Here is an 11,696-nt window from a genome sequence, read left to right on the forward strand (position 1 = left end):
TCCGCTCATACGTCCTCACCACCGGTAGGAACTACATCTTCCTCTACGTACTCACCTGCACCATATAAGTGTAGTGAGCCTAGAGGCCCAACATGCTAACATAACAAGGGTTTAAAATAATTTAAATAACTGGAATACTAATAAATAACATATACATGAATGAGCATGCTTAAAAATTATGAATTATAACTTAAAATCTTACTTAAACTTGAACTTAAATATAATCATATATTACATACATAAACATTGTTGAGCATAACATTTTTTTTCTAACATCGCATGGTCATATCCGTAGTGTAACCTTAAACTTAAAGGTTCGACTGATCAGTCTCTTAGAACCAACGTACGCGACGGTGACGAATCACCTCTTACTGGTAGTAAACTACCCTTAAATTGACAGTAAACTGCCCTTAACATGTGGGGACTTGTCCCCCTTAAATTGTCACACTACTTCAACTTCCAACATAAAAATTATTTTCTAGCTCAACCTTAAACATTAAATTATGCCATAAAATTATTTCATGAATGCATGTACTTAAATAAAATGTGTGTCCTTCATATATATTTAATTTAATTTTTATACTAACATATAAATACTAAAATAACATTCATGCATAAAATAATTAAATATATATTTAGGACACATGCAATTTCTCATGGTTTGTGCTGGACTGCTGTCCCTAACACTCAAGCCCATTTTCTTAAATTCTGGCCCATTAACACTGAGACTGGCCCATTAACATTCTTAAGCCCATTAACACATTTCTAAACCCAATAAATCAATTAAAGCCCATTAGCACATGGCCCAATAACAACTTAATCTGGCCCAATGGGCCCAAAAGCCCAAAGACTGGCCCAATAACTTTCATGGGCCCCCAAGCCCATAAAAATTATTGGACTAACTTAATTAAATTTATTTAAGCCCAATAATAATTAAATTTAATCCAAATAATTAAATGGAACCCAATTAAATTTTTGGATTTAATTAGGCCCATTTAACACTTAATTAAACTTAAAACTTAAAAATAAAATTACCCGAGCCCGACTCACTTAACCCGAACCCGGACCCACTAGACTTGACCCATGACTACTGAACCCGACCCGAACCCAACAACCCGACCCGGATCCCCCAAAACCCTACACCCGAACACCCCCTCCCTTACCTTAGCTGAGGCCGTGAACAGCAGACCTTCTTGGTCTGCTGCCGGCCAGCTCCGACTGCCCCTGGCCAGAGCGCCGCAGCCCAGACGTAGCCCACGTTTGGGCGGTCCTAACCTGCCCTGGCTCGGCCTCAGCCCTTCACTCTAGCCCAAGGCCGAACCCCCCCCTTCCAGAAACCCTAACCTGCGCACCCCATGGCTTCTTCTTGTACCAGCTCGCCCAGGCCTCTACCTAGCCCATAACCGACCAAGCCAAGCTAGCCTAAGGACCCCGAAGAACCCCTTGACAGCCCTGACCAGCAGCCATGCACGCTCCCTAGCCAAAAACATGAGCATGATTCACAAAAACATGAACAAGTACATACATTCAACCCATCTCTATTATTTTCTGAAAATCCTTGAATAAAAACTGATGCATACCCAACACACACATATAACACTGATATGGTGAAAGAAAAGTGAAAGAAAACATGCCTTGCACCGTAGAATTAATAGGGCAAAGTGCGTAGAACGTTTTCGGGACGACGGTACGAAGAACAACCTTTCTTGATGCTTCAAAAATATCGAGGCTATGGAGTCCTTCTTGGAGGCTACTTGGTCGATGAAGGAGATGAATAATGGGGGAGGGAGGCGGCTAGGTTGTAGAGAAAAGGATTGAACGTGAGGTTTGGGGTAGATTTAGGATTTAATTTGGGTAAATAGAATTTTAATAACTAATATAGGGAGATAATAACATAAATAAGATAATCTTAACTTTTAAAAATACTAACTAACATAACAATTAATTAAAATCCCGAAATATTTATTTTAGGAAATTTTAAAGGTAATTAAAAGTCAATATTTTGGCTAAATTTGGATAAAAATGGACTCCTAAAATTATATAAAATTAAATACTGATAATTTTGAGGAAATAAAACTCAAAATAATATTTTTGGGCTCCTAAAAGACTCATAAAATAATTTGGGTAGAAAGTTGTCATCTCGTCTGTCCATGGTCCCGTCTACGCGATAAAATAATTAAATTTCCATAATTCATGAAAATCACTAATTATGGGTTAAATGCTTAAAAATAACTTAAAACATGCACAAATAATTTCACATAAATATTTAACCCATAATCTAAAATTCTAAATAAATAAAATCCCTAATTATGCATGCGAATTTACGTACTAAAAATACTGGGTGTTACAATTTGTCCTACAATCGGAACACATTGTTATCGATTCAGTAATATTTATCTCGTCTCTACGTACTAGTTGTTCTCGATCTCGCACGCACATGTTCTGAAAGATGAGCATTATTAGAGTAAATGATAGTTCTCAAAGATGAGAAAACATCATATTAAACAAGTTACGAGTTTCGATTTTGGAAAATATACCCCTATTGTCTACATTGAATGACAATCAACATTCACAAATGGTGCTCTCATTGGGTCATGATCAAGGTCTTCCTCCTACACCTTAGACAAGAGTGGGGCGAGACACATTACTAGACAAACACTTGGGTGGTGTTTCTACCAATCTCTAGGGATTAAAAACTCCTCTCTACTTGTGTCATGCAGATAGGATATTGGTGCATGTTAACATGGGCATGCCTTCTTGTTCCGCAAATCAAAAAGATTATTCTGCATAATTTTGAGATTGTTCCTAATACATGACATTTTGATCCAAAGTCACTTTCACTAGTAGAGTGTGATCTTTGTGGCCCACAATGTTTGTCCTACAATCGGAACACATTTTTCTCGATTCAGTAATATTTATCTCGTTTCTACGTACTAGTTGTGCTCGATCTCGCACGCACATGTTCTGAAAGATGATCGTTATTAGAGTAAATGATAGTTCTCAAAGATGAAAAAACATCATATTAAACAAGTTATGAGTTTGGATTTTGGAAAATATACCCCTATTGTCTACATTGAGTGGCAATCAACATCCACAAATGGTGCTCTCATTGGGTCATGATCAATGTCTTCCTCCTACACCTTAGACAAGAGTGGGGCAAGACACATTACTAGACAAACACTTGGGTGATGTTTCTACCAATCTCTAGGGATCGAAAACTCATCTCCATTTGTGTCATGCAGTGTATTATATGATATTGGTGCATGTTAACATGGACATACCTTCTTGTTCCGAAAATCAAAAAGATTATTCTGCATAATTTTGAGATTGTTCTTAATACATGAAATTTTGATCCAAAGCCACTTTCACTAGTAGAGTGTGGTCTTCATGGCCCACAATGTTTGTCTACAATCGGAACACATTGTTTTCGATTCAGTGATATTTATCTCATCTCTACGTACTAGTTGTGCTCGATCTCGCACGCACATGTATTTTTGCTTTGCAGAACAAGAATACATTTCCATGTTAACATGCACCAATATCTTATAACACACTGCATGACACAAGTGGAGAGGATTTTGCAATTCCTAGAGATCGGTAGAACGATAATCCAAGTGTTTCTCTAGTAATGTGTGTTGCCTCACTGTTGTCTAAGGTGTAGGAGGAAGACATTGATCATGACCAAATGAGAGCACCGTTTATGGATGTCCATTGCCACCCAATGTATACAATAGTGGTATATTTTCCAAAATCCAAACTCTTAACTTGTTTAATATGATGTTTTCTCATCCTTGAGGATTATCATTTTCTCTAATTCCACTCATCTTTCAGAACATGTGATTGCGAGATCGAGCACAACTAGTACGCAGAGATGGGATAAATATTATTGAATCGAAAACAATGTGTTCCTATTGTAGGACAAACATTGTGGATCATGAGGATCACACTCTCCTAGTAGACATTGACCAATCAAAACAAGAAATAATTAAATCATGCTTCAATGGTAATCCCTATTCTTTTGTGCGTTTAATTAACTAATTCGTATTAAATATGTAGAACAATCACAATCTTATTTTATGAGATTATTGTACTCACCTCATTTTGCAATAACGACACGTGTATTTGAACTCCAATATTAAAAGAATATATGTGATAATGGGATCTGGCACAATACATGAGCTAGAAGAGTACAAATGCATCTCAATTAAGCACATAACGTTCTACTTCTCATGATAAAATTTAGGGGCACTATGATCGACGTTCCCAAGAGATATTAAATTAGTTTAAATTGCCTTGATTCGGGATAATTTTAAATATATTTGGAACAATCTCGGATATTTGCGGGATAATCAGACAGACAGTCTGGAATGTGAGATATTCATTCTTTGCAAATGCACAAACTTTGTCAAATATATGAGACGCGTGCATTGTCCCTGATTTGGGATAACTGCAAATATATTTGGAATAATCTCAGATTTTTTTGAAATAAACAAATAGACAATTGAGAATGAAATACTCAATTTTAGGTAATATGACGCACTTTTATGACCCGTTCATTTGAGGCAGTATGAAACTCACTTTTTTGATAATGCATGATTCAAATTCCCGAATTTAATCGAGTATTTTGAATATGTCGACTTGTTTTATGTTGTAACACATAAAGTTCTAGGATATAAAGACAGAAATCAGTCGCACAAGTGTTAATATGTAGTACTCATGGTACGTACATAAATACAAAATGACTATCTGATTTATGATCATAAAAATATATTTTACCCTCACAATTAAAGAAAAAGTAACATCATTATGACCTGCTCTGCTCACTACATAGAAAATATTTTTTAATCACAAATCAAACATTGATTGCGCCTCAAATCATAAATCAAACATTGAAATTTAAATAAAAACTAAATTAAACAAAGAATATATTTCATAAATTAATAACTGAAAGTACTCATCATTCAAGTGTCTTTCATCATCTTTAAACACAACAATAAGTTTCGACCAAACAACTTCTAAATATACTATGACTTACTAACCAACTTCACATAATACGACAACACAATAGAACCCAATACATAAGAGTGCACTACAACCAGAACTCAACTTAATATAAAAAAATAGTGTGTCCCACATAATCATCAAATCAAGCGTAAACCAACCATGCTTCCACTGGAACAGGCATATCTCCTCGAAGGTCCGTGCTCGAGCCAACTTCCATAATCGCTTTCTCCTGTGTAAGTGTAAAGATTGAGCATATATACGTTGATTTCTTGATTATGCAAGCCCAACATTTTTTGTTATGTCGACGGTAACTTCTCAATACCTAAATAAAAACAAAATAATTTATATTGAGTTTAAAAAGATAAAATCGTATATGAAATTAATAAAATTAGAGAATAATAAATAATTTAGTATTATTAGCTTCACAAAATTATCTACTAAATGTTACAAACAATAAGCATGATGACTCCCCATAAATAGTCGTTCAACTGCCTTGATAATCTCAAGATGTCTATCCGAGAAAAAATAAACTCGTCGAATATAGTAAATTGATATGAAAGTAGAATACTTCTCAAACTATAGTGGAGATATATATCGAAGAATCATGGTTTCTAATAAAATTTCAGCACATTCTTCTCAGGCTCACAAAAATATCCATCAAGCTACATCCAATGAAGATTTTTGTACATGCTGCCTACATGGTAGTGCCCTATGGGCAACGTGTACCCCCATGATTAGTCCAAATCAATGATTCCTACGTGGGGCCCACTTATTTGGACCAATCAGAACTCGCCACGCTACCCACAGGGCACTACCCTGTGGGTAGCATCGACAGTTCCCCAATGAAGATTGAAATCACAAAAATCTGTATATTTACTTGTAGCAACCAAAAAATGAGATATTACAAGAATTAATTCTAGATTTCATCATCAAATTATTTAAAAAAAACTACATTCAATATAATAATATCTAAATTGAAAATCATATATTCATTCGTATAACACATTACATACAAAAAACAGTACACAATAACAAATTCAAGCAGCCCATTTTATTTTAATAATAAAAAATTATCAATATCTAAGTCATAATGCAACACTAAAATCATTATGGTTCGGAATTAAATCGTTATAATCGAGAACAACAAGGAATTTCAGCTAATTTATCTGAAAATTCCAATAAATGAGATTCATTCTCACCACAGACGGGAAAACCAGAGATTGATAAAAATTATGTACAATTCACACGATAACACAAAAATTTAATACAATCATTAAAACTATAACAAATCTTAAAGAATCGTTCAATTAAAAAGGATTTATAAAAATAATTACACTACACCAAACAATGCAATGCAATTTCTTGACTGCAAATTTTTTGAAATCTAAAATAAAATAGTACCTTAAAATCTTTGAAATATTGGTTCTTCAAAAAGATTTTCATGGTCCAGAAACAATTCACAACGATTAACAACTTTCTTCAATCCGATTCGAAGCAGATCTGTAATATTGCGATCGGTGAATTAATCGTTTACGGTTGATGGATAAATTTGTGGAGAATTTCAATAAGAATGAAGGAAAAGAAACTGTGCGTTGCCTTATAAGTATTTTTTTATTTTATTTTTAATGAGTGAGGGGAGGGGTATTGTTGGGTTTCAAAAAAAATTGAGGGCATTTTCGTATTTTCTGCTCAAATAGAGAGTTGAAATAAATGTCAGAACTTTGCCAGGGAGTGAAAACACATATTTGCTGACATGGGGACTGAGAGCAAAAATAAAGTTTGAAAATAGGGACTTATTGATCATTTGCCGAAAACTAAAACTACCAAAAGTAAAAAATTGCAAAATTAAAACTGAAATTTGATATTATTGATGACTAAAATCCCAAAGTAACAAAATGACAAAACAAAAAATACAAATTTTTTTATGCATATTGTTCAAACACCGGAAAAGGCCAATATAAATGGTCTTGAAGATTGACCAAATATATACTTGACGCAATACATATTTATTTGTTACAGGCAGTGGTTGAGATGTGAAAGCTTTAATTTTGTTAATTTTCTCGTCCGAGTTCGCACTTCATTTATTTGAAACAACTGATAGTTTTTTATGACCGGCAAACATATATATGACAAGTTATATTGTCTCTCCCCCACTTTTGGAAAGCATTTTCATTGCATATATGTTCTGTAATTCCTTTCTGAAATCTTGCTGATCTAAGTATGAACAAACAAATTCTTGGTATATACGAAGTCATTGCATGCGAGAATCGGGCTTAAGGATTCGATGAAAACACTGGCATGTGGGATACAATAATTGTATTTGTTCGGAAAACGATATAGACATGAAATTTTAGTTGATATACGGTTGAGTTGTACAGTTATCACTAGTAATATGTTCAAACAAAAAATGTTTGATTCCTATTATGATATCAGAGTCAATGTTAGGGGCAAATAGTACAAATATTGAGTGTGTGGTTGTTTGTGCTAAATTAGTTGTTTCTGCTGGAAAAATAAAAGACATGTAACTCTTAAATGTCCTACGATTTACTATATTAGAGTTGCACTGTTAGTCTATTATCAATAAATATATGTTTTGGTGAAACGAGGATCGCGAAGTCTAGATCCGCATTGGTTAAATAATTATTAAAATGTGTGCTCGAACACAGTTTGTGAAATCAGTTGGTAAGAGTTCAATGTAAATGAAATAATGCGTATATGACAATTAGTCAATTACCATTAATCTCAAAGCCTCTCAAATGGATGAAAGCAATATACATTGGTAAATCTTGCACACTATACGCATAGTATATTTTTTTTGGAAAATAGTGATATGTTGAGTTATAAAAATTTAAAAGTTTATATATTGTATTTTATAATGTTTAATTGTCAAATATGATAAAAATTTATAATTTTATATTCTGTGATAATATTTCGAAATTTTTTAGAATACATTTGCATCATGACGTAATTCTTCATATAACTGAAAAATTGGAAAATATCAAATAAGGGACCATCAACATTTTTAAAGTTCAGTACTTTAAAAATATTTTTAGTGGTTTTTAGTGGTTATAAGTTGGAGAAACTAACAGTATGTGTTTGTTAAAGATTATTTTGTAAAAAGTTATTGAAAAATACTTTTAAAAATGTTTTTCAAGTATAGTTTTTAGAAAAAAATTGAGATATGTTTTTTAATTGTTTTAAAAATGAAATCAACGGTGTAGAACAAAACATACCATGTGAAAACGTTTTTATAGAATAATTACAAAAACACATATTTATTATTAAAACTTTTAAAACATTTTATTAAGAAATATTAATTTTTTTATAAACATTTTTTATAAATACTTTCCAAATATAACTTTACTTTTTTCAACACTATGTAAGTTTATTCATAGAATTTTTTTTTGTTTTACAGTAATTTTATATCTAAATAAATTTAATTTAATTTTAAATTTGCAAATACGATTACAACGAAGCAGAACAAAGGCCCAAATATTGTAATTTGTAGTCCCCTTTGATCCAAATATTTTTATGGTCCAAGCCCAATGCTGTGTAGTTGGTTTGGACGACCTTCCACATTCTGCAAAGTAATGTAACGAATCCACGTTAAGAAAATCTTTAGAAGAAGAAAATACAAATTAAAAAATTATTATTATTATTATTATTATTATTATTATTGTTGTTGTTGTTGTTGTTAGATACACGATTAATTAAATTAATTTTAGAGTAACTGAATTTTAGTATATTAGTCAAACTTTTTACAAAATTCCATAAATATCTTATATTTTTCTGAGAAAAAAACATAGTAATTAAACATTTCCCCGCTTCTTACTGAAAAAAGCAACGTAAATTCGATGTTAAAATTATCAAGAAAAACAAAACAGTTATAAATTTATAACATTATTATAAAAATTGATTACCAAAAATTAGTTTATTAACAAAAGGCTCTTTTTGGGGGGAATAAATTTAAACGATGACACAACCTATAAATTATTTTTGTTTGTTTCAATCTAAATTATTCTTAGTTATTAGTAATCACGGGTTTTTATTAAATTTAATGTAAAATAAAAAACTAATTTAAAAAATAATGTGTTTAAAATTATATATTACAAATACCGCAAAACTCTGTCAGAGACAGCGGACGCTTGAATATTATATTCAAGCGATCAAATTTTTAAATTTTAATTTAAAATTTTGATTTTATTGTCCATCTAAAAAATTATTAAGGAGACGAAAATAAATAAGTAAATTGATTAAATGATTTTTTATCAGTTATATTTATAAAAATATTGTTAACCTAAATAAAAATATTTTATAAAAATTCTACACTTACCATATTAATATTATTTTTTAAAATTTAAACATATAATAAAAAGTCTCGTTTATATATAATTAAAATGTGAAAGTTTAATTGTAAAAATTTAAAATATACTTAGTATAAATAAATAAATATTTGTTAACAAAAATCAAAATTTTACAAAATAAATATTAATGATGACAATATGTTTTAAATATACAATTTTTTCAAACATAAAATATTTTTCGAATAAACTCATCTAGGTTTGTTAATATAATTGAAATACTATCATAAATCCAAATAAATTAAAATAAGTCAACAACAACTGATATAAAAACTTTGTAATTAAAAAATAAAATTTATAATAAATATAAAAATAATAAAAATATATTTTATTTATGTTAACCAATATTTTTATAAGTATAACTGATAAAAAAATTTCATTTACTGACTTTAATTTTTTATTTTTGTCTCTTTAATAATTTTTTAAATGGACATCAAAATCGAAATTTAAAATTAAAATTAATCACTTTTGAGATAAAAAAAATTTCACAAAAATATTTTTATAAACTTATAATTTATTTATTTTAAATGTGGAATTTTGTTTCTCAAAATTGATTAATTTTAATTTTAAATTTCGATTTTGATATCCATTTAAAAAATTATTAAAGAGACGAAAATAAAAAATTATAGTCATTAAATGAAATTTTTTTGATCAGTTATATTTTTAAAAATATTGGTTAACATAAATAAAAATATCTTTTTTGAATTTTAATTATATATAAACGATACTTTTATTATGTGTTTAAATTTTAAAAAATAATATTAATATGGTAAATGTAGAATTTTTATAAAATATTTTTATTTAGGTTAACAATATTTTTATAAATATAACTGATAAAAAAATCATTTAATCAATTTACTTTTTTATTTCAGTCTCTTTAATAATTTTTTAGGACAAAAAATTCGAAATTTTATTAAAATTTTAAAAATTTGAGAAACAAAATTACAAGTTAATAATAAATAAATTATAAGTTTATAAAAATATTTATTAATTATATAATTAATTAAAAAATAAAATAAAATAAAAATTATAATAATAATAAATTGCCACATAGGCAGCGTCCTCCGTCTCTGACAGTGGATGCTGCCTATGTGGCATTGTCCTCTGTCAGAGATAGCGGACGGTAGAATATAATATTCCAGCGTTCGCTATCTTTGACAGAGTTTTGCCGTATTTATGATATATAATTTTAAACACATTATTTTTGAAATTAGATTTTTATTTTACATAAAATTTAATAAAAACCCTAGTAATCACACACACGTTATTGGTATATAAGGATTTTAATATCTAATTAACAAAAAAAAATGTTATACAGTTTCTCTTATTCACATTGAAAAAAACCGATAAGACCAAAGCATCGGATTTTTGAAACCGATAAGACTAAAGCATCGGTCAAAACCGGTCAAGAACCGGTTGGACCGGCCAAGAACTGGAAAACCGGTTCAACTTTATTTTCTTTTTTGAAAATTTAAATTTTTTTATTTTTAAACCTTAGATTAAATATTTTTATATATAAATAAATTATTATTTAAAACTTCTACTTCATTTAAAAAATATATTTTATTAATTATTGGTTTTTTAAAAAATAAATAATTTATTTTTTAAATAATTTATAACTATAATTGATATTTTAAATATATTTACATATTTATTTAGCTTTCAAACTATGTTAAATATATATTTTATTCTATTTATATAAATTTTGAGTTTTTAAAATTCCAAAATATATTATTTATTATATTAATTTATATAAACGGTTTTTCGGTTCGATCGTCCGGTTAAAACGGTCCGACCGGTTGGATCATTTTTTTTAGTAAACCGGTTCGATCACCAGTCCGATTATAAAAACACTGGATTAAAGCATCAGTTTTTTTTTTTTTTTGCCTTTTTGCGTTACCACAAATCAAAGTAACTATTATCAACAATTTTTTAATAAAATAGAAAAAACTCTATCAATATGATCGGAAAATTCGAAAAACTTACAATAAAAATAAATAATTTTGTATGATGCATATAAAAATTAAATAAACGATAATCAGGCCTTAGGTAATTAAAAAAATTGGGATAGATATACCTAGTAAAAACGTCTCAAAAGAATTTTATCGCTCGATATAATACAAAAGAAAGTGATGCATTTTTTCACGATGGGAAATTTTATTTTTACTTGTAATTTAATTTTTTGAAAAGAAAAGATTCACAATTCACATGAATTCACTAGCGAAGTGCGCTTTTAATGCAACCATTATAATAATAATAATAATAATTATTATTATTATTATTATTATTATTGTTATTATTTAATTATTATAATTGATTAATTAAACAGAC

The sequence above is a fragment of the Henckelia pumila genome, chromosome 2 (genome assembly GCF_033568475.1).
Source record: "Henckelia pumila isolate YLH828 chromosome 2, ASM3356847v2, whole genome shotgun sequence".
NCBI classification, from domain to species: Eukaryota; Viridiplantae; Streptophyta; class Magnoliopsida; order Lamiales; family Gesneriaceae; genus Henckelia; species Henckelia pumila.